A 27883-nucleotide genomic window follows, 5' to 3' on the forward strand; every position below is an offset into this window, starting at 1 on the left:
CAGGAGTTGATGATAGAGGCCTAAGGGAGTGGTCACAGAAGGTCAGGGTTACTCCCTTTAAAAAGGAAGAAAAGGGTGAAGGCAGAGTATAGCTGCCTTCGTGACATGAGACCCGAAAAGAGGTTCATTTTACTGGCTGGACAATTAGCCGAGGGAGTAGGTGTCTCAACTCTCTTTGTATGCTACCACCATGACCCACAGCACACAGAGAACATAACACAAGTTCAAATTTTTCTGTATGTGTTAACATACAACAGTTAATGCTTCAGAGACATTGTAGAGTCCAAGACATCTAATGCAACCCAATATATGGAGATACAAATCTCCATTATCCAATTTCATGGCTATGAAAGGCCTGCCAACAAATTAAGGTCAACCACAACAAAACAGATATACATCTCATCCTCAATTGATCAATACCCTATATATTAGTCTCATCCTCAATTGGTCCATATGTATATTCTGTGAGTTAAAAATAAGAACTTTAGTGAGATTGATTACGTCTACCTGGATGCAGACCAGAACCAGTTCAATGAGCACCTTGTTGAAAGATGGACTTCTTCATTGGTTGAGGAATGTAGTCATACCAGCAGTTTTGTTTCCCTTTGCATGTGAAATACGTGGCTACTTTGAACCTCTTGGTTTCCTCATGGGAAACCCTTGCCATATTTTACCCATCCTTTCCTAGGCCCTTAGTATTCATTGTTACCTGGGAGCCTGTGATTCCTGCTCTTTTCCATCTTCACAATTCTCTGAAATCAAATTCAGAAATGACCAGTCAGGCATTGAGTAGTTCTACATCACTCATTACAGACACATGGGAGCCCCGGAGCATGGAGCCATAGTATCAATGTGTGACCTTTGTATGGGCATAAAGTTCTCCTCTAGATGCAGCTCATGAGGACTCCATTGAAAGAACTTCAATTGTACCAATCACAGAGTGGGGGTCCACTGCAAATCATGATGGTGTACATAGGACTAACCAGATTGCAGAGGTACAAGAAACACAAGAGTAGTTGGAAAGGTCACAACCCAAGTCACAGGCTGATTAAAAACCTAAGAATAAATTGCAGGACTGTTGAAAGGGTCCTGTCCTTCCACAACTCACCTACACAGCAACAGGGCTCAAATAATAACAGGAGAATTAATCTGAAAGAAATACAGTCTTTAAACAGAACAATCAGGAGAAATTGAGACACTGAAATAGAAAAAGTAAAAACAGTACAGGAGATTTTGGTCAGTGGCATCTATAGTTACAGCATGCACATAACATAGCCTGGAAGCTGCCAGGAAGAGGGTGGATCCCCCCATAGACTAGCCTGGACCCCCTTCCTTCTCCTTCATTGGCCCACACTCTGCTGCTACCCTGCAGCCTCCTCCTTCTGACTCCGCTTAAAAGGAGTCTCCCAGACCACAAAGGCAGAGCACCCTCCTCCACAGCCAATCCAGCTGAGGCTTCTGGGACCTACTGGGTGGCACACAGCTTGCTGTGCAGATCATTCTGGATATTATGGTGAAAACTCCACAACACTAGATGGCTGCATATCCCCACAAATATCAGAATTTCTTAACCTTACACAAAGTCATCATGAAGAGCAGTGGTGGTGCGGGCAAATCTGTTGGGACTCTACAGTTCATCTATGAGGAGTTTGTGGAGGACTCTGAACCTAGCAAAGCAGAGAGCTACAGGAAGAAGGTGTGTTGGATGGGGAGGAAGAGCACATCTCCACAACTCAGACCAGTGGGACAGGAAGACCAAGCTGCAATTGGAAACAACTGCTTCCATATGGAGGAGGAGTTCCTCTGTGCCTTCTCGACTGCAGAAATGCAATTGTTGGCAACCACAGCTGGCTACAAGGAGGATATTTTAAGAGGAAAAAAAGATGAGAATCTTTCATTTCTACTGGTTGATAACAGATCAAATTTGAAAGATAAAAAGGCAGGTTTCTATAGAAAAGGCAAAAAAGAGAGCTGGCCAGTGGAAGGATAAGTATGTGGAAACTTCTGCTAAAATATGAGCTAATGTTGATAATGTCAAAGGTGTACGGGCATTTGCGGTAACAGGTGCATAGATAAAGTTGATAAAGTTATCAAAAAGAGGCTTTTTAGGAATTCATGTCTTTAGATATTACATCTAGTTTGTCATGTCAAATATTTTTGCTTAGGGGTTTATGATGTACATCTTTCGTTTCTTACTACTCACAAGCAATGTCATGCATGGAATTAAAGTGACAAATGTCACACTGGCCAGCAGGCCCAACAGACTCCAGGTGTGTTCACTGCAGCCATTAAACCAGGAATCCTAACCACAAACACTGTGGTTTTGTCTTGAGACCTTTCCTCTCCTGGGTACTAAGGAACTGTGAAGCCAAATGACAAGGATGCATCTAGTTTCTTAGGCTGATGCCACTACCTGATTCATTTATTGGCAAGTTGAGCCACTTAAAGGCCAATTAACTTTCTTTAAATGAAAAAAAAATTACACAGTCTACTCACTAGGGAGGTAAACTGAAAAGGGAAACCTACTGAAATTTGAATTTACTTCCATTCATGTCACTCACCTGACCAACTGTGGCACCTAAGGTATAATTTAAAGAAATATTGGGAATAAACTTTGGTGTAAACATTATTTTAGGAGAGAGACCAAACAGATATTTTAAAGTTATTAGATCAGGAATTTAAGACCATCCACAGGAGAAAGGAGACTTTTTATCAACTGGTGCTGTAACAAGTGGACACTCACATCGCTCAAAAATGAAACTGGACACAGACCTTACACTTTTCACAAAAATTAAATAGAAATCACAGACGTAAAATATAAAACATAAAATGTTTAATAAGCCTCCTAAAGATGATGAAGAAAAATATTCAACCGAGGAGTCCTTGAGTTTGTACATGTCTTCTCAGGCACAACACCAAGGCATATTCCATGAGAGAAAGAGCCGAGAAGTTGCACTTTGTTAGAATCTACCTCTGCTCTGTGAAAGACACTGTTAACAAACTTAAAAGATGAGCCACATATGGGGAGAAAAGTTTTGCCAGGTACGCAGCGGATGATACACAAAGACATGATGCTTTGAGGTTCTCAGTGAGGGAGAGATGAGCAGGTGGATGACAGTGGACTCTTACTATAAAACTAGCTGTGTGTCACAGCCCACAGAAGTTATAAATGCCATTACACATTTTCCAAAGTTCACAGATTCTACAAATCAGAGTAAGTCCCAATGTAATGTATTTTCTTTAGTTAATAATAATTTATGACTCTTTTCTCATCAATCATGACAAACATAAAAATTCAGCCTGGTCTGTTATGAGGAGAAATTCCCTCTATGGAAGTTGTAGGAGGTATAAAGCAATGTTTCTAACATCAGGTGGTACTACCAAGGCCCAAAACAAGCTCCAAAGACTGAAGGTCTATAACTTTTTTAAAAAAATGCATTCATAAACATTCCTTTTCCACACATGATAGCTCCAACTACTACTAGATTGATTTTTGGAAATCTGGAGACAGGAATTTAGGAGAGATTAAATAATCAAAGGCTATAGATAGTAAGAATTCAGGCTGGAGAATGGGACCCTCTCCCTTCTAGTCAAGAATGATATCAGTCTAACATGAGGGCTCCTGTCACTTCTTTGTCCTCCTCTTTAACATTAGATGAATTCTGTCTCCTCATCCAGAGACCACATTCTTCCAGGGAGAAAGATATAGTTGCACTATGACATTCACTTGTGTACTTGCTTTTGTGTTCCTACACAGGCACCTTGTGTGTTCCTACACAACATGGAAACTGACGTTTCCATGCTCTAATTTTGACATGGATAGCAAAAGACCTGATCAAAAATCACTTTGGGAGTGGAGCATCCCTTGATCCAGGGACCTTGGACCAGCTCAGTGTAATTATGGCCACATTACCTGGGCTTAGCTTGAAGACAAGACACTCAGCCAGTCTACACCCTTCCACCAATAGCTCTTGAAGGTGGTATTACTTATGGCAGTCAGAGCCTTCTTGAGTAATGAGGTCTTTCAGAAAATCATTGATAAAAGATGAAACTTCTCAAGTTTTTTTTCTTAAGTGGGAAAGCTCCCAGGCTTGCTCTGGATTTTAAAATTTGGATTATCTGGGGTGAAATAGAAGGAACTTGAAGCCTGCAGAATTACACAATAGATTATATGGCCTTTGAGATTTTGATAAGAACATGACCATGGAACCATCTAAGCACAATTCCCTCAGGCAATAGAGAAAGAAAATAATAATAATAAGGCCAAACAAAGGCCTCCTCTGTATCAGAAAGTGCTCTGTAAGGTTCTTAGACATCCCCCTCATCTACTCTTCCCTATTCAAAGTCAAGCATCTTCCTCAATCTCCTTTATAAAGATGCCCCTTCACTTTCTCATTTGGCCAAAGACATTTCTATGTGGACGTAAACATAGTGAATTGTGCCTGGATAGTATGTGAGCCACACACAAGAATGTGTCCTGATTCGTCCAGCTGGGGTTAACAGCAACAATGACAGGAAAAGGAACTGGCTAGCTGTAAAACTATGCATGAGTTTTGGTCCATCATTTATCATATTATGTGGTTCCAAATTGTTTTATAAATATTTGTAATCATGTCTTCCATGTGACTTTCAGCCTTTCTTATTTAAAAAAAAATAATGCATTAGAATTCATATTATACCGATAGAATACAATTTTTCATATTCTGGTTGCACACAAAGTATACTCACACCATTTGTGTCTTTATATCTGTACTTAGGGTAATGATATCTATCTCATTCTACCATCTTTTCTACCCCTACGTCTCCGATCTTCCCCTCCCACACCTCTGCCCTATCTAGATTTCATATAATTTACTCATGCTCCCTACCCCATTATGAATCAGCATCCTTATATCAGAGAAAACATTCGGCATTTAGTTTTGGGGGATTGGCTAACTTCAGTTAGCATTCTATTCTCTAACTCCATCCATTTACCTGCAAATGCCATGATTATATTCTGTTTTAATGAGGAATAATATTTCATTCTGTATATATATATAACACATTTTCCTTATCCATTCATGTACTGAAGGGCATCTAGATTGGCTCCACAGTTTTGCTATTGAGAATTGTGCTGCTATAAACATCAATGTGGCTGTGTCCCTGTAGTATGCTGTTTTTAAGTCTTTTGGGTATCGACAGAGAAGTGAGATAGCCGGGTCAAATAGTGGTTCCATTCCCAGTTTTCTAAGGATTCTCTATACTGCTTTCCATATTGGCTGCACCAATTTGCAGGCCCATTAGCAATGCATGAGTATGCATTTTCCTCCACATCCTCACAAACTCTTGTTTGTATTTTTAATAGCTGCCATTATGACTAGAGTGAGATGAAATATGGAGTATTTTGATTTTAATTTCTCTAATTGAAAATTTTTTAATATATTTGTTGATTGATTGTATATCATCTTCTGAGAAGTGTCTGTTCAGTTCTTTGGCCCATTTATTGATTGGCTTTTTTTTGGTGTTTATATTTTTGAGTGATTTATATATCCTAGAGATTAGTGCTCTAAAAATATGGAATGCTTCACAAATTTTTGTCATTCTTGCACAGGGGCCATGCTAATCTTCTCTGTATAGTTCCAATTTTAGTTTATGCGCTGCCCTTCTTCTTAAAGGTATCCTTTTTCCATTGCCATGATACTGAGGGTAATATACTAAATCCTAGACTTCTCAAAATATGCTAAGAATGAAATTTACTTTAAGTAAAGGAAGAGCAGAATCCATTTTGGAAGGCATCTTCTATCTCAGAGAGGAAATAGGAGATTATTCATTTGGTGACTGGGATCCTATGTACAACCTACCATATTTTGGCAGCTGGTTGGCTAGGGAGTAGTCTGTAAGCAATTTTTCATTGAGGTCTACCAATTCTTGTTTGCTCTCTTTCAGTTGATAATGCAATTCCTGGATGATTTCTTCTGAAGGGCTGACCAATACAGCCATCATAATTTTAGGCCTTATAGGGATAGCCTGGGACTGCACAGAAGAAACCCAAACATGTTATGGGCTCAAAACAAATCAAGTAGCATTCATCAGGACTAAGGGAGGACAGTAACTGTAATCATTAACTTACTGTCAAAAGAGATTGATCACCACACTGCAACAAGATTTTGGATTCCAGACCTCAGAGCTGAAGTGGAGAGGTAGGACAGGAGCAGAGAGGTAGGGCTGAGTGCACCAGGTAACATTCTAACATAGAAATGTGGAGATGTCATGGAATGTGGGGAGCCCCTTTGCCTTCCAGGCTGATACACAGGCCCCATGATCTCTTCAGAAGCTCACCACAAATGAGGAATTTTTACTCATAAGGCAGTCAACAATAATTCTACTTCTCACTTTTCATTCTTGGGCATGTGGTAAACCATCAACACAGAAATAGTCTCCCTAAAAGTTATGTTTTCTTCAGGGCTACGCAGAAGATACCTCATTATTTCCTTAAGAACAAAGTGGATAGTAAGGCTTTTCCTCAAGTCAAAAATGCATAACTTTGCCAATGTAAAGCTGTCCTGATATTCTTCTCTGAATAATCATCGATGATTTCTAACTCTGTTAAGTATAGAATAATAAAGACCACTGTAGAACACTAAGAAAGTCCATTATTAGGTCTTTAAATTTTTCTGTTATTTTTCAATATATCATCACCACATTTCATTTTTATGTTTGTTTCCTTTCTCTCACAGTTTTCAGTGAAACCTAAGTTTGACATCCCTACCTCTTTACCTCCTCCTCTATGTTGGATTGCTTTGCTTTTGTTTCTTAGAATCATTAAGACTACATTTAATATTATTAGCTGTGGATTTTATTCTAGCCACACACAAGATATTTCCAAGATCAATGTGATTTAAAGAGTTCATATAATCCTGAATGCATGTAAAGGCCACACATATGGGGAGGAAGCTGTAAATGTGATGCTATTTTTGTTTTCAGTCACTTTACTCACATGCCAAATAATGCAGGGACCTGAAATATTTTATAGACATTGCTCAAAAAATCTGTGAGGCCTTTCTCAACCCACATCATTTTCCATTAGTCTATGTAATGATACTGGTGCTAAGATTTATCTAAGGCTTTAAAGAAATTCCTGCCTTCCATTAGAAGTTTCTTTTGGCCCAGGAAAGTTCAGGATAAATTTAGTACACAATGGTCGCAGATCATAGACTACATATTTAGTGTGGAGCTGTACTCCATTTTTGAAGACATAATCTCACATTGAGCCAGCTCACTTGCTGTTTCAGAAGCTTCAAGTTCTTTTTTTCACAATCACCTAGCCATAGTACAAACTCTCCCTCCATCTGTGTCTCCTAACCCAGGATGAGCTCCCATTCTTGGCCCTGGAGTCATAGCCTTTCTTCCTGTTTGTTTAAGTGCACGAGGGACCTCACGTTTCTGTGAGGTCAGAGGAAGTCTTTGTCACTGGGTATAGGGCCACCAATGGGATCACATGGAAATGTATTTTTTTCCTGAAGCCATGAGGAGTTCTAAGTGCAGTGAATATTCTCTCACCACAGGAAAGTTATCCCCACCCCATGAATTGAATTCCTCTGGCTTCACTTTCTGGGCAGGATCTTGATCTTGTTGGAGAATCACTGCACAAACTCATATTTTTCGTGCTTATCCGCTCCCTCTCTGTGAGATTTCTCTTGATTTTTCTACTATCTGAATATGATCTGTGAATGGAAAACATGGAGGAGACCCATGCCAAGTGTTTGTGCACCTCAACTGTGGGACACTCAGAAAATTTTCAGATTCCTTTTATCCTGAATCCTTAATAGGTCAAGAATCCAATGTGGACTCTCTCACCAGGTTGGGTGTAGTGGTGTACACTATCCATGTTCTCACCTATTGAAAACCCTGGATGAATCTGGTGCAAACATTTTAACCTCCTTTCCACAAGGACTGCAATATTCTGCCTCTGCATGCTGCAGTGTAATCAGCACTATGCTTTACTTACAGGGGATCAGCAAATGCATACATTGAGCTTAACTTACTTAGAATGCAAGTTTTCAAATAAGTAAAGATGTTATGTATTATATGAATGATGGTAAAAAGAGAAGCAAAGCAGGTGTGTTCACTTATTTGGGTGCTAAGAGCCAAAAATTATTTCTTTATCAACCACTTGAATGTCAGAAACCCAGAATTTATCCCCACATTGCCCCTACATTTCTACTGCAAATACAAAAATTGTTTCAATCCTATCCCCCCCATTTGATGTGAAATTAAAGAAAAAAGAACAAGAACTGCAATTCAAATATCACCAGTGTTTCATTTGCTTTCATGTAAAGAGATAATACTTAAGGAAGAAATAATTTGGCAAAGAGAAACTGAAAAATCTCGCTTAACTTGCTCCTTCCTTCCTCCAGCTGAACAGAACACAGTCAGTCAGTAGCCACTGATGTTATCAGTTTCATCTTTAGACCTTGGCAGTGGAGATTGTTTTGAAACAACCTGGGGCCCATGAATTCATGATAATCTAAGAGGTCAGGAATCATTATCCCAAGCCAGGTCACCCAGCTGTTGAAAACTACCAGGTATATTGACACAGCCATTGATGTTTTCTGACATAGCATTGACTACTTCCTCCAATGAGAAAGCTGTCACTTCTTGTGCCTTGCTTGTCAACAGGTTGGCAGCAGTATGAAGGCTGATAGAATGTTTTGTTTGTCTCTCTAGACATAGATCCAAACTCAGGGCCAAGAAGGAAGAGGCTCTCATCAGTGTCTATTCAATGAATACATAAAAATGGTTGTAAACTCCTATCATCTCACCTATACTCCTGCCCAAATGTCCTGTCAGGGATGCTCTGTTTTATCCCAGGATGTAACAACATCCCCTCCTGAGAGAATTCTTTCCCACCTATCTATACCTCATGACTTTCCACTATGAAACCACTGTTCTCATGGATGTCTGCTATGGGTAACCTCTTCATTAGGGACAGATGTCTTGATCCACTTGCCCACACCCTGTGCTGCCACACAAAACCCCATTGGGGGCACTACCATCTACGGTTAAAACTGCTGACATTCTCCCTCCCACTACTTTACTTTCTTTAGGGAAATACTGAAATCCTAACTCCAAGTCTTTAATCGAGGGTAAGAATAATAATACGCTTAAGAAATATGTGAGCAATATTGTGTGTAAACCTTCCTCTACTGAAAGTGCAGGAAAGTATGAACATCACTAGTTCTGACGCAAGATCCTTTTAACTATGTTCTGCTTAAATTAGAGCAGAAATGTTTAAAGTACAAGTGGATACTTCCAACTTCTGCAAGCTTTCTGAATTCCCTTTGAGCTCATGTTTGCTTGGTGGGCATCAACTATGTGGATCAGCTCCAAATTCAAGGCTCTAGATATAGGGCAGGCCCCCATACTTTATCATCTCCCTCTTAGAATTGATGCTTCCAAGTTACATCATCCTCTCTGAGTCTACCCAGCTCTACTCCTTGGTCAGGTGCACAAATTCACTGCAGAGGATGTTTCTCTCCATTTGCCAGTGCTCAGCTCAGGCTGCTCCTTCAGAGGTTGGGTGATGTTAGGCATTCCTGAACTGTACTTATTCTTTTTCCAAACTCTTTTATTTCCACCTGCTTCTCTGTTACCTTCTCCATTTTTTATTATTCACAACTTCCAAATATGCTGACATTTTTATTCCATCTGCTCCCTCAGTTCTGGATTCTCAGGGAGTGGACTTAGCTCAGGATCCTGGGAGGGACACATGAAGTAGTGCCCAAGGAACATCTGAGCTGAAGTCCCTAGGCCACATTTAACACAATTCTCAGTTCTGATGGAAAATGCCAGTTGAGAAAGAACACAGGGGGCTGTGGGAGACACACAGTATCTGTAGTTCATATAGAGGAACCTCAATCCTCCAAACACAAGGAAGTGAATTCCGCCAATATCTGTAGAAAACTTGGAAAATAATCTGAACTCTTCATGAACTGTAGCCAGATCAGATCTGGGCTTCAGCCTCCGAAGACACTAATCAGAGAATCCACACACTTCATTCCATATTTCCATAATTTTTAAACTTTTTTTTTGCTAATTTAGCACTATATACCAATGGAAAACTAGTATAGATTCCTATCTTTACTTTCCCCTAAGCTTTTATTTTCAGACATACACATGCTAATCATTGTAAGAGAAAAAACATAAATAAAATCAAATAACTACAGTAAAAATTTCTAATCACCTTCATGTGATGGCTCTGGAACTCTAGCAAAACAAAAGAGAAACGAAACGAAGGGGTTTGAAGTGACTTGATGGCCATTTAAGTCACCAGCCAAATTTCTGAAGGAATAAAGAGGATAAAATATTTAGCTCCACATCATTTTATCTGCAAATTCATCATCTTCCTCCTCTTCTTATGGCAGAATTTTTTAGCATCTTCTTCATCTAAGATCACCAGAAAAGGTTTAAACCAAGTACCTTTAACCAGTGTAGGTAAACAAAATTGAGGACAGCAATAAACTGCCAACTTCTATCACATTAAAAATTACAGTGCAAACCTTTGTCTATTTGGAGAATTACGCAATGATCCATTCTATAAAGTCAAAAAAAAAAAAGAAAAAAGAATTCAATGATATTAGATATCCAAATATTTTTCTTGCTAGGTCCAGTATTGGTGACCAAAGACAGGGAATAATGACAAATGCACTCAGGAGATTGTGAGGAGGAGACCAATTGGATGCTGCTGATAGTTACATAATTTTTTAAAAAAATTTTATTTAATTATTCTTATATCTGATAATGTATGAATTATACATTTCCATTGATTAACCTAATATAAAAAATTTTAAAAAGGAAATTTCAGATTTTTTCCCCCAATATAGAAATAGTTTGGATGACATCACTTATTCTCACAATAAGAAAAGTCTAAAACCCTAAACAAACTAAAAATCTCTAGTTCTTATCTTGAATTGAGGTCCCAGGATAGTCTGTCATATCCAATCTAAAAAAAACCTAACACATGGAATCACAGCACACCAGGAATAGAAGCTGCTGGAGCCAGCAACTGGTAGAATATTTAATTGGTAATCCACGTATTGCTAGATTTTGGGATTGCCTCCCTTGAACTTAATTATCCTCAGGGCTGATATTTGGGAGGATCCCCGCTCTTTGTATATTTACCTACAAAAAACTCTGATTCATCTTTTTGTTAGTGACCATGAGCTAAGGGAAAAAAACTAAGGGTAGGAAAGATTTCTTCTGCACCATGGTATTAGAGGTTTCAGTCCATGGTCAGCTGGCTCCAATGCTTTGATCCTCAGGTGAGACAGAACAGCATGGTGGAAAGGTGTGGTGGAGGAAAACTTCTCAATTCATGGCAGCTGGGAAGAAGAGACAGAGAAAGGTTCAGGGGACAAGAAATACTATTGCAGGCTGGCCCCTAGTCAGCTAATTATGCATTACATCTTCCACCACCTCCCAGTGATCACCATTCAGCCATCAATGAATTCTCCACTCAGAGCACTCATGATCCAGTCCCATCTTAAAAGCCACACCTATGAATATTGCTACATTGAGTATGATGCTTTGTGGGATATTCCAGATAGAAACTATAACATCACCCAACCAGGTTCTCATAATGAAGAACAGAAAAACACTAAGAAGACTGACACTACCAACTTTAGAACTTACCATACAGCTAATTTAACCAAAACAGTGTGAAATTGGTGAATAAAGAAAAAAAAAACAAGAGAATGAACAATGAAAAAGAATACAGAGTTCAGAAAACAGGACTCACTCATATAAGTTGACTGATCTTTGACAAAGTTTAAAAGCAATTTAAAAGAGAAATAATAGTATTCAATAAATGGTGCTGGTACCAATAGATATCCACATGAAAAAAGAAAATCTTGACAGAGATCTTACACCTTTCATAATGGATCACTGATGCAAATGTGAGATGTGGAGCTATAAAATTCTTTGCTATGGTGTGGATGTGGTTTGACTATGTCCCCAAAAATTCATGTGGTGGCTCCTTGCTCCCCACTGTAACAGTACTGAGGTGATGGTGGCTTTAATAGATGATTAGATCAGGGGAACCACACTCAGCAGGAATTTTTGTAGTTTCTCCAAGGATGACAGGACTAGCTCAGTTCCTATGAGATTAGGTTGTTATAAAAAGAGGCGCCTCTTCTGTCTCCTGCTTCTTCTCTCACTTTATGGTATCTCTAGCACATGCTTCCACTCTGTGCTGCCTTCTGCCATGTTGTGATACAGCACAGCCTCTAGGCAGATGTGGTTGCCCATCTCTCATCCAGAACTCTGAACCAAAATAAAACTCTTTCCTTAAAAGTACCCAGACTCAAGTAACTTGTTAAAGGACTACACCCCCAAGAGGTAACATGAGAAAATCTTAGCAACCTTTGGTTTTGTGCTGACTTAAATACAAAACCAAAACACAATCCAGAAGAGAAAATTATTGGTAAGCTAAATTTCATTGAAATAAAAAAACTTCTTGTCTATGAAAAGTAATGTTAAGAAAATGAACAAACCATTCACAGATGCAGAGAAAATGTTGGCAAAATACAGATTTGGTGAAGGACTGGTATCTTAAATATACAAAACTTACTAAAATTCAAAAATATTAATGCAAGCAATCCAATTAAAAATGTATGAAAGATTTGGACACCTCACCAAATAATATAGATGATGTCAAATAAGCATTTAAAGGATGTTCAAAATTCTGTTTCACTTTGGCATTGAAAACTAATGACAATGCCAATATGTCAAAAAAGTGGATCATTGGATCAGTCAGTCATTGCTGGTAGAAATGAAAATGATTGTCACTTTGGAAGTCAGTTAGGTAATTTTTCACAAAACTAAATGTAGTCTTACCATATAATCCAGTAATTGCAGCCCTAGAGACTTATCAAACTAAAGTGAAAACTTATATTTATTTATTTTTGGTATCAAGGATTGAACTCAGGGGCACTTGACCACTGAGCCACATCCTCAGCCCCATTTTGTAGTTTATTTAGGGACAGGGTCTCACTGAGTTGCTTAGCACCTCCTTGTTACTGAGGCTGTCTTTGAACCCACAATCCTCCTGCCTCAGCCTCCAGACTGCTGGAAATACAGGCATGCACCAACCCCCCAGCTTGCCACATATTTATTCTTAACTGACAAAAACTAGAAGTACTAAGATGCCCTTCACTAAGTGATGGATGAACAAAGTGTGGTGAACACCTAGAATAAATGAGTACTAACTAGTAAAATGAAGTGAGCTCTGGAGCCATGAAAAGACATGGAGGAACTTAAAATATATAATTTGAGAACAAATAATCCAGTCTGAAAGTCAACAACTAGAGGACATTCAGGAAAAGCCGAAAGTATAGAAAGAGGAAAAAGATCAGCAGTTGCTAAGGAGAGGCAAGTTGGAGGATGAACTGGTGAAGCACAGGAATGAATGTGTTCAGTGGCGAAACTATTCTGTATGATGTTGTAATGGGGTTAGTGGCATCCCACATTTGTCAAAATCCATAGGACTGTACAACACAAAAAAAGTCTAATTGAAACTATAAACTTTAGTTAATAAAGATCAATATTGGTTATCAGTATCAATATTGATTAATTAATTGTAACAAATGTACTGTATTAAGAAAAGATATTGAGCAAAGGTGCTGCCGTTCCTGCCTGCTGCTGGCTGGAGCTATAAGGGTCTGTGGGGCTGGTGGCAGGTAGCTGGGACAACAAAATTCAGAAATTAATTCATGTATTTATAGCCACTTGAAATTTTCACAGTGTTTTTAAGAACATACATTGGAGAAAGGACAGTGTGTTCAATAAGCATAACTGGGATAAATAGACATACATATGCAAAAGAATTAATCTCCATCTCTGACTCTCACAACATACACACAAAAAAATTGAAGGACTAGGGATATAGCCTAATGGTAGAATTCTTGAGGCCCTGGATCCCATTCACAAAGCAGGAAAAAAAAATATCAACAGGACCAAGGATGAAAATAGAAGACCCCAAAATGTGAAATTACTAAAAGTTAAAAAAATAAGAAATATTTCAACACACTGGGACACTTTCGGAGACCGCAAAACCACAGGCAATAAGAACAAAATAGAAAAAAATCATATTAAACTAGGAAGCTTCTGTCCAGCAGAGGAAACAATCAACAGAGTAAATATTCTACAGATATGGAGAAAATGTTTGAAACTACTCATCTGAAAAGGTGTTTACATCCAGAATACATTAAAAAAAAACTGAAAATTTTCAATGGAGCCTAAAACAAAAATTCTGATTTTAAAAATGGTCAAAAGATCTGATATTTCTCAAATAAAGATATACAAGTTGTCACCAAATATTTGCAATAATTAGCATCACTAATCATCAGGGAAAGGCAAATTAAAATTACATAGTTTTACTCCAGTTAGAATGGCTATTGTGAAAAACAAAAAGCCCAAATATATTAAATATTGGTGAGAATGAGTCTGGGAAACAAAAAGGCAGTCAGTGTAGATAATAAATAATTGGGTCCAGTGAGGACTCCTTCAAAAGGAAAGAAAATTAATGCTAATACCTCCAGAGCCCTTCCCCTTCCTCCTTCAACTGTTGCTAAGGTAATCTGCCCCCCCCCCACTGTTCCTCCCTTCCAGGGGCTTTTAATGAATGCCCCCTGGGCCATTCCCTTCCTTTACCACCCAGGATCACACCACCTTTTTGACCCACCTTTTGGTCCTGTAGGCAAGAAAGGGGAGAAGGAGGAAAAGAGAACAAAGCAAATCTAAAAAGTATAAAAGGGGCAGGATACACCCCACCACACACACACACACACTTCTTTGGATACCAGCTCTGGATCCCTACTCTGCAGAGAAGTCTGCTTCTCTTGTATCCTTTAAGTAAAACTTGTTCTCTAAGCTTGCCTCCATGTTTTTCAGGTGTTCAATTTTCACATCTGGGGAAACAATTCAACCCTCATTGATTCTCATCACCTGTTGTATCAAGAATGTCAAGAATGTGAATCTTATATACAGTATTGGTGGGAACAAAAATCATTAGTGTCATTATGGAGACTACCATATGATCCAGCATAAATCAAAAGGAAATGAAGCCAGGTATGGTGGAGTACAGATGAAATCCCAGCAGCACCTGAGGCTCAGTCAGGAGGTCCTTGAGTTCACAACCAACCTCAGCAACCTACAAAGGCCCCAAGCAACTTAGCGAGATTGAGTCTCAAAATAAAAAATAAAAAGGATTCGGGACATGGCTCAGTGGTTAAGTGCCCTGTCCAAAGGAAGGCCACCATGTTGCATGACTTGGGCTCTTCTCTGGAAGGACTTGTGTGAATCCCTGCACCTCTCCTAAAGGTCATCAAGTCTATGCCCTCAGCACAGCTTTGCTGCTTTTGTCCACACTGACAACATGCAAACTGGAGGGAGACCACACCACAGTGTTGATGGAGGAGCTCCAGAAGAGCACTGGAGTCAAGACTGCAAACCAGACCCAGTGCATTCCAAGTCCAGCTGCACCCACCCAAGCACTGGGAAACTGGATACTTTGAATCTGGGTGTCCAAGCTTGGGACATCCTGTCCCCGGTGACTCTGAGGGCTCCATGTTTCCTGGCACTGGAGGTCTCCACCCCGTGGCCAATGAGCCCCATGACCCTGCAAGACCCCCCTCTGTCCTCAGGTGACCCTAAGCCGCTGACCACCAAATCCTTCGCCAGGACACCTGCTTCTATTTGGACCTATTGTCCTATTTCCGTACAAGTAGAAAATACTTGAAATAGGAAAAGGTGTTAGTTAGCTCAGAGGTGGGATGATCAGACTCAGTTTTCAGTCCTGGGTTCAAGCGGTTGGGAGCAGTTCAGTCAGTTACTTAGATTCTTAACTGTCACCCACGTTTTACTGGAAGAATCGCGCGCTTCCAAGCATCTATTGAGGCCAGTAGGGGGCGCAGGTGCCCAGGATCTTGCGCCTCAGTGTAGGGCCTCCCAGCGGAGTTGGTCCTGGGAGAAGGCGAGAGGAGCCTGAGCAGCTCAGGGGCGCCCCAGCATCGCAGGGTTGCTCCTTGCTTCTGCCAGGCTCTGCTCTGTGAAGGCGCCCTTGGAGACCATGAAAAGTTATTGCGATTTCCTCCTCTTCACGAAGAAAGTTAGAAGAGGATTTGAAAGGACCTTCCTGTCTAGTTAAAATGGTCCCCACCTGGCGCTAGACAGGCTTTTCTCTGATTTTTTTTTTTTTTAATTTCCTTGGAAAATGGTCACTTTTTTGAGAGATGCACTTGGGAGCATCTGAAAAGAGTTGTCAGCCTTGGACGGTCGTGTAGGGAGGGGATGGCAACAGAAAGGAGAAAGAAGAGGGTCTACCAGCAAGGAGCCAAGAGGGTAGTTTTCAGGTGCTGGGTTTGGTTTTTCTGTTTTTAGTGGGGTGGGGTAGGGGGAGTATTGGGGATTGAAATCAGGGGCACTCGACCACCAAGCCATGTCCTCAGCCCCATTTTGTATTTTATTTAGAGACAGGGTCTCACTCAGTTGTTGAGGCTGGCTTTGAACTCCTGATCCTTCTGCCTCAGCCTCCCCAGTTGCTGGGATTATAGGCAGGAGCCACCACTCCTGGCAGTTGCTGGGTTTGAAAAACCAGATTTGCCCAAAATATATGTTTGTCTTGTTTATGGAACATCAAAAAGCTTAAACTGAGCCATAAATAGAAAATGTACCCCCTCACACAGCTGTGAAGGTAGGAAGCCTGGAGTGTCCTATTCTGCCAATCCAGAGGGTCTCTCCTCTCCATATTGCATCTATTAGTATCCTGTGAAGACAGTGCCCTTTGGTTTCATTGTCCAGCTGCCTCCACTATCCACAACCAGCTACAGTTCCAGGGCTGGAGATTGATCCACAGTTGTCCACCCAGTTGTCTTGCTTGCCTAGGCTAAGTGGACACCCTTCCTGCAATCACATATCGAGTATCCTTTGGGGGTAGTGAGCCAACCTCAGGACTACTGATTGATCATGGCTTCTATAAAAGAACAGGCAGCAATTAGCAGGCTCTTAAGCTTTCTACAGGAGTGGGACGATGCTGGCAAAGTCACAAGGAATCACATCCTCAACAATTTCATTCAAACCCACCAAGGCATGACTTCCCCTGAATTGAAGCAGGAGTTTTCCCAAGGATCCAGCTTGTTCCTTGTAAGCTTGATCCTGCCTTAGAAGCAGGTAGCCTTTGCTGCATAGTCGAAACAATAGGAAATTTCAAAAGAAAAAAAAAAACAAGAGAACATTTTTAAGGGAGCTTTTCTCTTGATATTCTCTAATATTTTACAACAGGACATTTGATGATTAAAAAAATATGTATATCCCCAAAGTCAAGGACTCCACTGACTTCCTATCTTCCCAACCTGTAAGTGTGTCCCCAGTCTGACCTCATTCTCTTTTTTCTCCTATCAGAGTTGAAGTTGGTATTCTTTCTTAGGACTAATTCTCATTTGTTCAACATTTGAATCCCTTCCCATCTCCTCAAGGACTTTATTTTTTCTCTCCTGTAGTTTTCCCTTTTGCCTCATTACCAGCTTTTTTCATCAGTATTTTGTATGCTGGAATCTCTTTTGCCTTAAAAATAAAATTAAACCCATGCCTCAAACGTAAGTTGCACCCAGATCCTGCCCTTCATAGTGAAGCTTGTTGAAAAGGCTAGTTACTCTCCCAGTCTCCACATGCCCTCCTGGTTCTTCCTCTGCCTACTGCAGTCTAATCCCTGTTGCCCTGACTCCACTGATGCTGATCTTGTCAAGATTACCAATGGTTTTCTAATTGCGGAGCCCAGTGACTACATCCTCATTCCTTATAAATGACCCGAGTGGCATTTGTCAATCAAACTTTCCCACTTCTGAAAGCACTCTTCCCTGTGTTTCTGTGATGCCAAGTCTCTTTGTTCCTCATTTTTTTCTTCTTTAAGGGAATACTTTCCCTTAAATGTTGTTGTTCCTTGAGACTCCATCTATTTTCCCTCTTCTCTGCTCACACTATCAAATTCTCCCTAAGTGTTCTAATCCATTTTCATGATAAGTCTCTGGAATCTGGGCTCCATATTTATATACCCAGCTACTCTATCCACTCATGCCTCAGGATGACTCTCATATTTCTGGCTTGGGAAACGAGGTGAATGGGAAGATAACATAAAAAAGAAGCAAGTTTAAGTGTAGTTAAGTTTGATTTGGGACATGCTGACTTTGAGGTTCCTGTGTTCAGGAGCCCTGTAGGCAGAGCAGGACTGAAAGCAGATTTGGACATCTTTGAGGTGGTTTGTATCATGGTAAGATCTGGGGATATTCTTGGTCTGTCTGCCTGTGGATTCATCTCAGATCATTTCATTTGTTTTGTTTTGTTTGGCAGGACAAAGGATTGAACCCAGGGTCACCGTACCACTGAGATATAACCCGAGTCCTTTGTATTTTTTATATTGAGAAAAGGTCTCATTAAATTGCCAGAGCTGGCCCTCGGACTTGTAATCCTCCTGCCTCAGTCTTTCTAATAACTGACTTATAGGTGTACACCACTACACCCAAGTCAGACCCTTTTATTATAGAGTTTTCTCCTTGCCTGAACCCCCTCCCCTTCTGAAAACTCCCTCCTTATTTGACTAAGTCTTACTCCCATATTCAGACCTCAATTTAAACATCAGTTTTTAGAAAACCCTTCACTGAGGCCCAGACTACCTGAGAACCTGAGGTTCCCATTACCTGTACTCACAGCCCTCCCTCTGTCCTGATAGTCATAACATTTGATTGTTACTACCTGGTCAATATCTCTTTCACCCCCACTGAGAGACCAGGAGCTGCATCTGTCTCCTTCATTGTTCAGCTCTGCATTGCTATTACCCAGGAGGGCTGGCACTTGTTTGCTGAATAAAGGAAAGAATGAACCAGAGAGTCTGCAGCTGGGCAGGACTGAAGACTTAGTTAAACAGAGCTGTTTTTTCCTTCCATTTAAGTTACTGATAAAATTATTGAACAGCCTGGTGTGGTGGCACATGACTGTAATCCCAGCTGTGGGTGTGCTGGGGTGGAAAGATCACAAGTTCTGGGCCACCTGGGCAGCTTGGCAGGACCTTGTCTCAAAATGGAAAGTAGGGGCTGCTGGAGATGTGGGGATGGAGCTCCGTGGTAGAACGCTTGCTTGGCATGCATGAGGCCCTGGATTTGATACCCAGCTCCACCAAAATAAACTTTTTGAAAAATAAAAAGGGCTGAGGGTATAACTCAGTGAGAAAGGGCACCTACTTTTTAAAAAAATTATTAATCAGATTCAGACCTAGAACACAGACCAAAGGGAATATGTCTCTAGGTTCACCCTAATGTCGTTCTTTGGTGTGCATAAAAGAAGTTTAAAATAAAGGTTGAGGTTGGGGACATAGCTCCGTGATAGTGTGCTTACCTAACATCACGAAACCCTGGGTTTTAATCCAGCCCAGCAAAAAATTAAAAATTACAAGTACAAATTACTAGTCTACCTCCCTACGCCCACCCCACCCCTAGGGTTCTGATTTAACAGATTAAGTATAGGGCCCTGACCTTTATTTCTAACAACTGCTCCCAAAAACTCTGATGCTATGGTTCACAGATCATGCTTTGAGAAATGTCAGTACCTGTAATCTGGCTTCTCAACCCTCAAGTCACAACACTTAAGCTCACCATGGTTATCAGCAACCTCTGTGCAGCCAAATCTAGACTTTCAGTTTTCTTTTCTTGTCTTAATTAACATTTTCCATTTGAACATAGGGTGAGGTAGGTGAGGAAGGATCTCAGGTGCAGATTCAGATCCTGTTTTTATGTAAAATGTTGATATTTGGTTCATCATGAATTTTATATTAATTTGATTATTTTAAATGTTGCATTGAAATATGATTTTATTGCTGAGGGTTTTTTTTGGTGCCCTTTACAAGGATGATTTACCACTGAGCTATATCCCCACCCCTTTTTTGGGGGGGTCTTGCTGGGTTACAAGGACAAGCCTCAGGCTTACAGTTCTCCTACCTCAACTGCCCAAGTCACTGGGATTATAGGTATGTGCCATTGTACACAACTTTTGTTCCCCTTTAAATTTTAGATCCAAGGCAAGTGCTGGGCCTTCCTCACCTCATCTAGTCCAGCCTCATGGCCACTGCCCCTTCTCAGCTCTCTTCTTCTTGTCCTTCTTTTATTGCTATTTCTCTGCCTCAGCTGCAGAACTTCCTCCCACTCATTTAATGTTAGTGTTTCCAAGGATTCTGTGTCCAGCCCACTTCCTTTCTTACTCAGTCATTGCACTTGTGCTAGGCATCGTCATTCTTCCCCATACCTCAGGCACTAGTAATAGTGCCTTACCTTTAGTGGACATTCAGCTAATGCTTATGCAATGACTGGATGAACCAGGCCTTGAATGTACTGTTGTAGATTCCATTTCTATAGCCAGAATTTTATTTTCTAACTTTGGGAGGTGGGGGGAGTACTGAGGATTGAGTCCAGGAGGGCCATATTCCCAGCCCTTTGCTTATTTATTTTATGGCTTGGGACAGGGTCTCCTTGGGTTGCAGGGGCCTCCTAGGTTGCTGAAGCTGGCTTTGAACTTGTGGTCCTTCTGCCTCAGCCTCTCAGGCTGTGGTATTGTGGCATGCACCACCACGCCCAACTCATAATTTCCTAACATTTGTTATCCTGTCATATAACAGAAAAAACAGAGCAGCTGAATTGATAGAGTGTTTTGAATTAGAGATCCCATGTCTCCTCCCCAGCCCTGCAGTTATAGTGAATTTTGGAGGGAAACAAATCAATACAGCATCATTAACTTTTGCAAAACTGACTACCAAATGAGCCTAAACCTTTTTTTTTAAATCTTGAACTTCCAGGATAGATCAGTGACAACTAAGGATTTATATATTATAAAAACAAAATTAATAGGGTGGCACATACCTGTGGTCCTAGTGGCTCAGGAGGCTCAGGCAGGAGGATCGAAAGTTCAGAGCCAGCTCAGTGGCTTGGTGGGACCCTCAGCAAATTAGGGAGATAAATAAATAAATGGATACTAGAAAGGGCTGGGGGTGTTTCTCAGTGATGGAGAAACCAGGGGTTCAATCCTCCTCAGTACTGCCAAAATCAGTAAAAATGGAAAAATTATTAGTTACCATTTATTGAGTTGCTTTTCATTTTCTAGGCACTGATACAAATATTTATCTCATTTGAGCATAACATCATCCTAGTAGGTGACATTTATTATAGGTAATAAAAAATTAACCTTGGAAAGATTGAGTAATTTACTAGTAAATAGCAGAGATAAGGCTTGGAATGGGTCTGTCTGACCCAAAGCCCATAGGCCATCTATTGTACTCCAGGATCTCCCACTAGGTAGGCAGTGCAAACCCACAACTCCACCTGCAACACCATACAGGGAGACCACCCACATCAGCAGCCTCGCCCACTCCCTATGTCTACAGGTAGAAAGGCCTGGCAGGAAGAACCTGGGCTAGCCTGCTCAGGTTCAAATCCCAGTTCCACCAGTTCCCTTTGGTAACGTCATGTTACTACTCATGGAGTAAATGGAAATACTGACAGTGAGCATCAGAGAGCTGTAGTGAGGATTATATGAGACAATTCAAGCAAGCAGTTAGCACACTGCCTGGTACTTGTTATCTACTGCTGATACTTTGGCAACCTTCTAGAACTAAATAATGAAAATAATAGACCCAAAATATGTTTAGCAAATGACTATGAAAACAAGACCACTCTAGTACCGAGAGAAAAGATGGTGACAAAAGATGGTTGGCCTAGCTGGTCACTGAAGAAAAGGAGAATGCACTGAGTCAGGAACAGGGCAGAGGGTGGGGGAACAGGGAGGGGATAAGGTAGGGATAAAGAGACTGCCATGTGGCCAATAACCCGTTTGCCAGCTATGGTGGCAACATGCAGGGAGCCTAGCTCTAGAGCAAATGCTGTTTTTGCAGTAAAGAGCCTTTCCTAATGAACCAATCTGTGTTTACTTCTATTGGCATCCTGGGAACCAGGGTGCAGCAGAGACAATTCCGCTCATTCCCCCACCCATCCCCCAAGAAAGCATCATTACCTTCAACCCTTTACATGAGCTTTTATCAGTCTTGGAAGCTCTCAGTCATCCTCCATGAGCTGTAATAATTTCAGCTAATTTCTTAAAGTGTTCAAAGAACCTGTGATATGTTATGAGCCTAGTAATTTTGACTGGTTCCCTTTCTATTGTGGCTTTATTTCATACCTTTTATCCAAGCTGACACATTCTCTGGGTGCTATCTTATGATGAGACTTTTTGCAAAGGCTGATTTTTAAAAATAAACATTAAATATTAAGGTTTTTTAAAATCAGGTTTAACTTTTCTACCATCTCCTGTTATTCTTATTAGGAAGCCATGCAGTTCTCCATAAGGACAGTAACCTCCAGTGTAAAACTTTGAGCAAGTACACAATTGAGAATTAATGATGACGTTGAAGTCTAGGAATGGGGCCCAAAATAATGAAATACACTGAGACGCAAGAATGCAATGATCATGGCTTAGAGAGACTTGAGAAATTGATCCTCAGCTTTTTCATTGCACCTTTGATTGATGCAAGCATCCTTGCTCCCTAGGGAACCTGTCAGAGCCAAAGTGGCTAAACTACCCTGGAGGAACTTCCTGGATAACAAGGAATGACCCAGCACCTATCCTCTGTGTGTTGCCCCTTCCCCTTTAGCTGGTGGCTCCTCTCAGAGTAAAGGGTGCACTCCAGCTGCTTTGTTATCCTGGGCCTGAGGGGTTACCCAGAATCAGGCACAGGATCTACTTCTCTAGGGAAAACCACCCTGAAAAGCATTCTTTGACTTGTGGTTCAGCTATATCACTTTACCTATGTTTAGAAAAGCTTTTCAGGTCCATTGGCATCTTCTTATCAGCTGTGGACAAAAAATTCCAGTCTCTCATGGTATCCCGGGCATTCATACCACATGGGATTCTAGGTATCTGTAGGTGCCCCATAATCTTCAAGATGGGCCCAGATGTAGTGTCCCCCGGAAGTGTGCTCCAATTGCTCCTCCATCCCATGTTCCTCATTGGCCCTTTACTAATAAGTATCCTTTTGATTGAGAATTACAGGAAAGTAATTCCTGCTACACTCAGGAAGAAGAGATTTATTGGCTTGCCTGACTGAACAACCCAGAGGTGGAAATACATATTTCAGAGGTGGAAATACATGACTAGACCCAGGGGTTCAAACAGTATCATCAGTGTTTGCTCCCACCCTCCCTCTTTCCCCTTAAGGTCTCCATCAGTTGTCTATATTCAGAGGCTCTGTGTGCTGGGGTTCCCAGGAGCTCCAGACATGCATCTTATAGCTCAGCTATGCTGAAAAGAAACCAATCTTTAACATGGGTCCCAAGAACATTCTGGCTTTTGAGCCTCATTGGATCAGCTTAGGTCACATGCCTGGCCCCGCACCAATTTCATAGCCAGAAGGATGACATACCTGTCACCTGTTTACCCCACTAAGTTCACATGACCCAAGAATGGAGGAAGCATGATTCCCCAAGGGACAATCAAGGTGCTTTTACCAGCAGAAGGGGAAACAGAGGCTGGAAAGCCCCAAATAAAGAGATGTCCACTTCCTGCTAGAAGGAAGAATATCCAAAGTATCATATCACTTTACCTATGGACGTTTTCAAGATAGGAGGCAAAATACGTGAGGAAAGGAACTTACACTCCTTTAGTAGGTCAGTGTCAAGGAATTTGTCAAATGTTTTATTTCAACTCTTCTACTCCCTGGACAGTAATTGGTACGTGAGAGAATTTCTTGAGGTCAGAGGTGTCCTAAAATTCTTAGAAATACTTGGACCAGAGAAAATCAAGGAAGAGGGCAAGAAGGAATCCACCAAGCTTCTTCAGCTTATTTCAAACTCAGGAAGTTTGGAAAGCTATGGTGGGTACTGTGTGTGTTGAGTTGTCCAGGCTCCCTAGGAGCCTGGGTGGAATGCTGGCAGTACCTGCCACTCTATTTTGGGCTTTCCAGCCTCTGTTTCCCCTTCTTTTGGTAATAGCACCTTGATTGTCCCTTGGGGAATCATGCTTCCTCCATTCTTGGGTCATGTGAATTTAGTGGGGTAAACAGGTGACAGGTTCATCATAGGACTGATGCACAAGCAAGCATTTCTTACATGGCTCAATTAGCTTCTGTCCATATCACCACCAGAAGACCAGACAAGATTTGTTTTCTAGCTGGGCACACTGGTGCACATCTGCAATCCCAGCAGCTCAGGAGGCTAAGATCACAAGTTCAAAGTTGGCCTCAGCAACTAAGCAACACTCTGACTCTGAATAAAAATACAAAAAGGAAAACAGAAAGAAAATGTATGTAACTTCCAAAAACTATTTGTGTTTTTAGAGTTCTGGTTTGAGAAACTTACTAGGTAAATGATCACTGATGATACTGACAAATATTGTTAATCATAGCATTTCTAATATGAAATTAGTTTTTATGTTTAGCTCAAAATAAATGCATCACACATTGCCAGAATTAAAACTAAAGATGAACACTTAGAGAAAAGGGTGGAAACACATTGTTTCCATCTCTTGGGAAACCAATAAGGCAACTGCTGTAATTTGGCTTTAAAAAAATAGGACTAGTCTAAGCAAACAAAACAAACCAAAAACCTCTCCCCCACTTTCCCTCTACTGTCAGATATATCTGTCAGGACTGTGCCTGGCTAGATAGAACCCTCAAACCCTCCAATGCAACATTAAACATAAAAGGGATTTGAAAAATTGAGAAAAACCTTTTAACCTGTTCATGTAAAAACCCTTTCTAAGGAGATTTAGTAAAGGTAACATCCATTGGCAGCTTAGTTGAGGTTTCTGTTGGGTGTGTTGGTGCATGAGCACACAGTTAATTCAAATTAGAGTCACAGGGTGAAACTCACATCTCTGTTTACCACAGAGATGTCTTAAAGTTGAATTTCAGTTTCAGTAGATACTTCTTATTTATCTAAGCAATATCAAAGACAATGTATTCATTGTATAGTAGGCAGGTGTGGATAACACCCGATGAGATCCCAGTAATTTATACTCTCCAGAGTAATACTAGCCAAAGGATCAGGGATAGTTTTGCCCAAATCTTTTGACACTCTGCTTGCCCTTGGGTAATTGGTTGATATGTGAAGCATGCTTCAGTTCATACATGTTCCCCAGGACAACTTCTCCCAACAGGATTTAACCTATCTTGTCTCCCTGAGATGTGCGGAAGTAGTAGGTATTCTTTGAGACCATATCAGCAAAAAATATCCCTTTGCCAAATATATAGCCTGTCACAGGTGCTTCAGGCAGGGCTATGCCTAGACAGGGGAACAGGATCCTAGCAAAGTTGGTGGTCCTGCACCTGTGCCACAGCAACCTTCGATTGTGAAGCTACTTAAAGGGTTTGTAGTGTTGGCTCTCCCCTTTGCACTCTACCTTAGAGATAGCCAAACTTCCAGGTCATAGGCATTGTGCATGTTTGCCTGTGTTCCTAACATACTCTGCTTCTTCACAGTCTTCGTCAACTACCTTAATGTCACTTTTGAGCTTCTTGTAGTTGACATCAATGGGGCCTTGCTACTGTCATCAGATCCACCCCTAAGCCAACTGCAGGCCATCCCAATGTCCAGGAAGTTGTCCAGCATTTGTACTTTGGCCTGCACACTGTCTGCATTGTTCAGAAGCAGGACTTTCTCATCACATAGTCAAGGGGCATCAGGGTGTAGAAGCAATTTGGTGGGGGGTGGGGAGGTGTATCTGGGATTGAATTCAGGGGCATTTGACCACTAAGCCACATCTTCAGCCCTATGTTGTATTTTATTTAGAGACAGGGTCTCACTGAGTTGCTTAGTACCTTGCCCTTGCTGAGGCTGGCTGGAACTCATCATCCTCCTGCTTCAGCCTCTTGTACTTCTGGGATTACAGACATGTACCACCATACCCAGCCTACACATATAAGCCAAAGAGTTTTAAATTTTCTTTTAAGTAGAGTCCTGTTTGGTGACAAGTTAACACTCCCACTAAATGAAATGAATAGATTTTAAATGGATATTAAAGAAAAGGCTATCCTGTCTCCAAGAAAGTATATAAACTTCTCCAAAAATCATACAATTTAAGACATGTCTCTCAAGTACAACCCACTGACAGTAAAATCTGATACTTTGTACACCTGCAGAGTTACACATCTGAATGACAATAAGCCTCCAAAATTAAAAGGCTAATGCTTGCTGAGTATCCAAGAAGCCTTCCAACAACACAAAACAATTCCCACTAATACTGCACAACAGTGCCTGTCAGCTGGGGCCGGATGTGGAGCCAGGTGCTGCAGGCCAGATGACAAGACTGGCATGCCCATGATCTCATCAGGCACTTGCTGGAGAGACATCACTGATCATCTGGAGTGCAAGAGAGTGTGAAACAGAACTGAGCCCAGGAGAGGAAAGCACCACACTTTTTTGCATGAATCCCTCTGCTTGGTCATAGCTCTGAGTATCTAGTCCCCCAAGTTCACACTATCAGATACACTGAATTTTTTTTTCATGTTTTACATGAACAATAGCAATCTTTTAATAAAAATTAGTAACATTTCCATAGGAAAGGTCTCTAATTGAATACAAACTATACATATGATAAAACTGTCATAGATTGAAATATGCACAAATATTTCTACATACCCAAATTTTGGCAAAGAAGATCAAGGACAGAGATAGAAAACCCAAGAAGGCAAGTTCTATTTGTGCCTAATTCATGCAAAATAGGGGTACCATCTTGTGGGCTTTGAAAAAACCAGGAACGTGATGCCTATGACACCCATCCCAACTCAATCTTTAAGAGGTTAGGGAGAGGCCTGTTTAATCATGAAATATTCCTTCTTTTTCTAAAAAGTGAAAAAGATAATCGATGAAACATAAAAATATCTGATTTTGTGTTCTTTGTTTTTCTAAGCTAAGTGTATATCTTTCAGTACCTGCAGGGAAGTCTCATCATGTTTGACATGACATATAAAAACACTGTTTTTCTCCCGTATAAAAGAAGTGAATTTTGTAAGCTTGACACTACACTGAGATACAATACTTTGGACATGACTTACATGTCTATTTAATATCTATTTAATAAAATTGCAAACTTCTCAGTAGAAAGTTTTCTGACTATATGATTGGCACTTCAATTTTGTCTTTTTTGTATAAATACTCAGTTTACCCTGATTTGGTTAATTTCTCTTCCACTGCTAATCTGCTAGCCAAAAATTCTTGTCACTTGAAAAAAGAACTCTCTTAATACTTCATTTACCTTTCATTCTTTTATTATTTATTTAGAACTTACTATATCCCTGCCTACATATAGGTAAATATGTATAAGGTATGTTTTCTCTTGCAAGAGATAAACCAGCAGTGGTGTTGGTGTGTGCACAAGTTGAGAGAGAGAGAGAGAGAGAGAGAGAGAGAACAGATGCAAACCCCAGCTCTCTGCCCCGTGACAGCTCTGATTCTCCTTTCTGTGACAAGCGGTGGTCCTTAGGCCTCAGAAGAAATTATAAGTGAGAAATAGGAAAAGAAATTACTTTGCCCCGAGCGGCCAGTGGAAGCAAAGCAGAAGAGCGGAGCGCCCTTTCCACCTGCCTGACGTGCAGGACGTGGGAACCTGCAGAGCTCTAGAGCCTTGGTCAGTAAGGACGTCTGGGCATGTGTCTTCCAAGGCACAGGGTGGGCAAGGCGTACCCCTTTCTCCTCGCTGACTGTGACTGGCCTTCACCGCCCAGAGCTCGGGAGAGCTGAGTGCAGACAGTGAACTGCGTCCAACCAGCGCAAAGCGAGGGTGGACTCCCCAGCTGCCCCCACCTGCGCTGCGTCCCTAA

At 40.9% G+C, this 27883-nt stretch overlaps 2 pseudogenes; one reads left to right on the top strand and one right to left on the bottom strand.

The window, feature by feature from the left end:
* Nucleotides 1-1534: 1534 nt before the first annotated feature.
* LOC144249390 (ras-related protein Ral-A pseudogene) lies at nucleotides 1535-27883 on the top strand (annotated as a pseudogene).
* Nucleotides 5548-5640, bottom strand: LOC113178389 (U6 spliceosomal RNA; annotated as a pseudogene).

The sequence above is a fragment of the Urocitellus parryii genome, chromosome 11 (genome assembly GCF_045843805.1).
Source record: "Urocitellus parryii isolate mUroPar1 chromosome 11, mUroPar1.hap1, whole genome shotgun sequence".
NCBI lineage: Eukaryota > Metazoa > Chordata > Mammalia > Rodentia > Sciuridae > Urocitellus > Urocitellus parryii.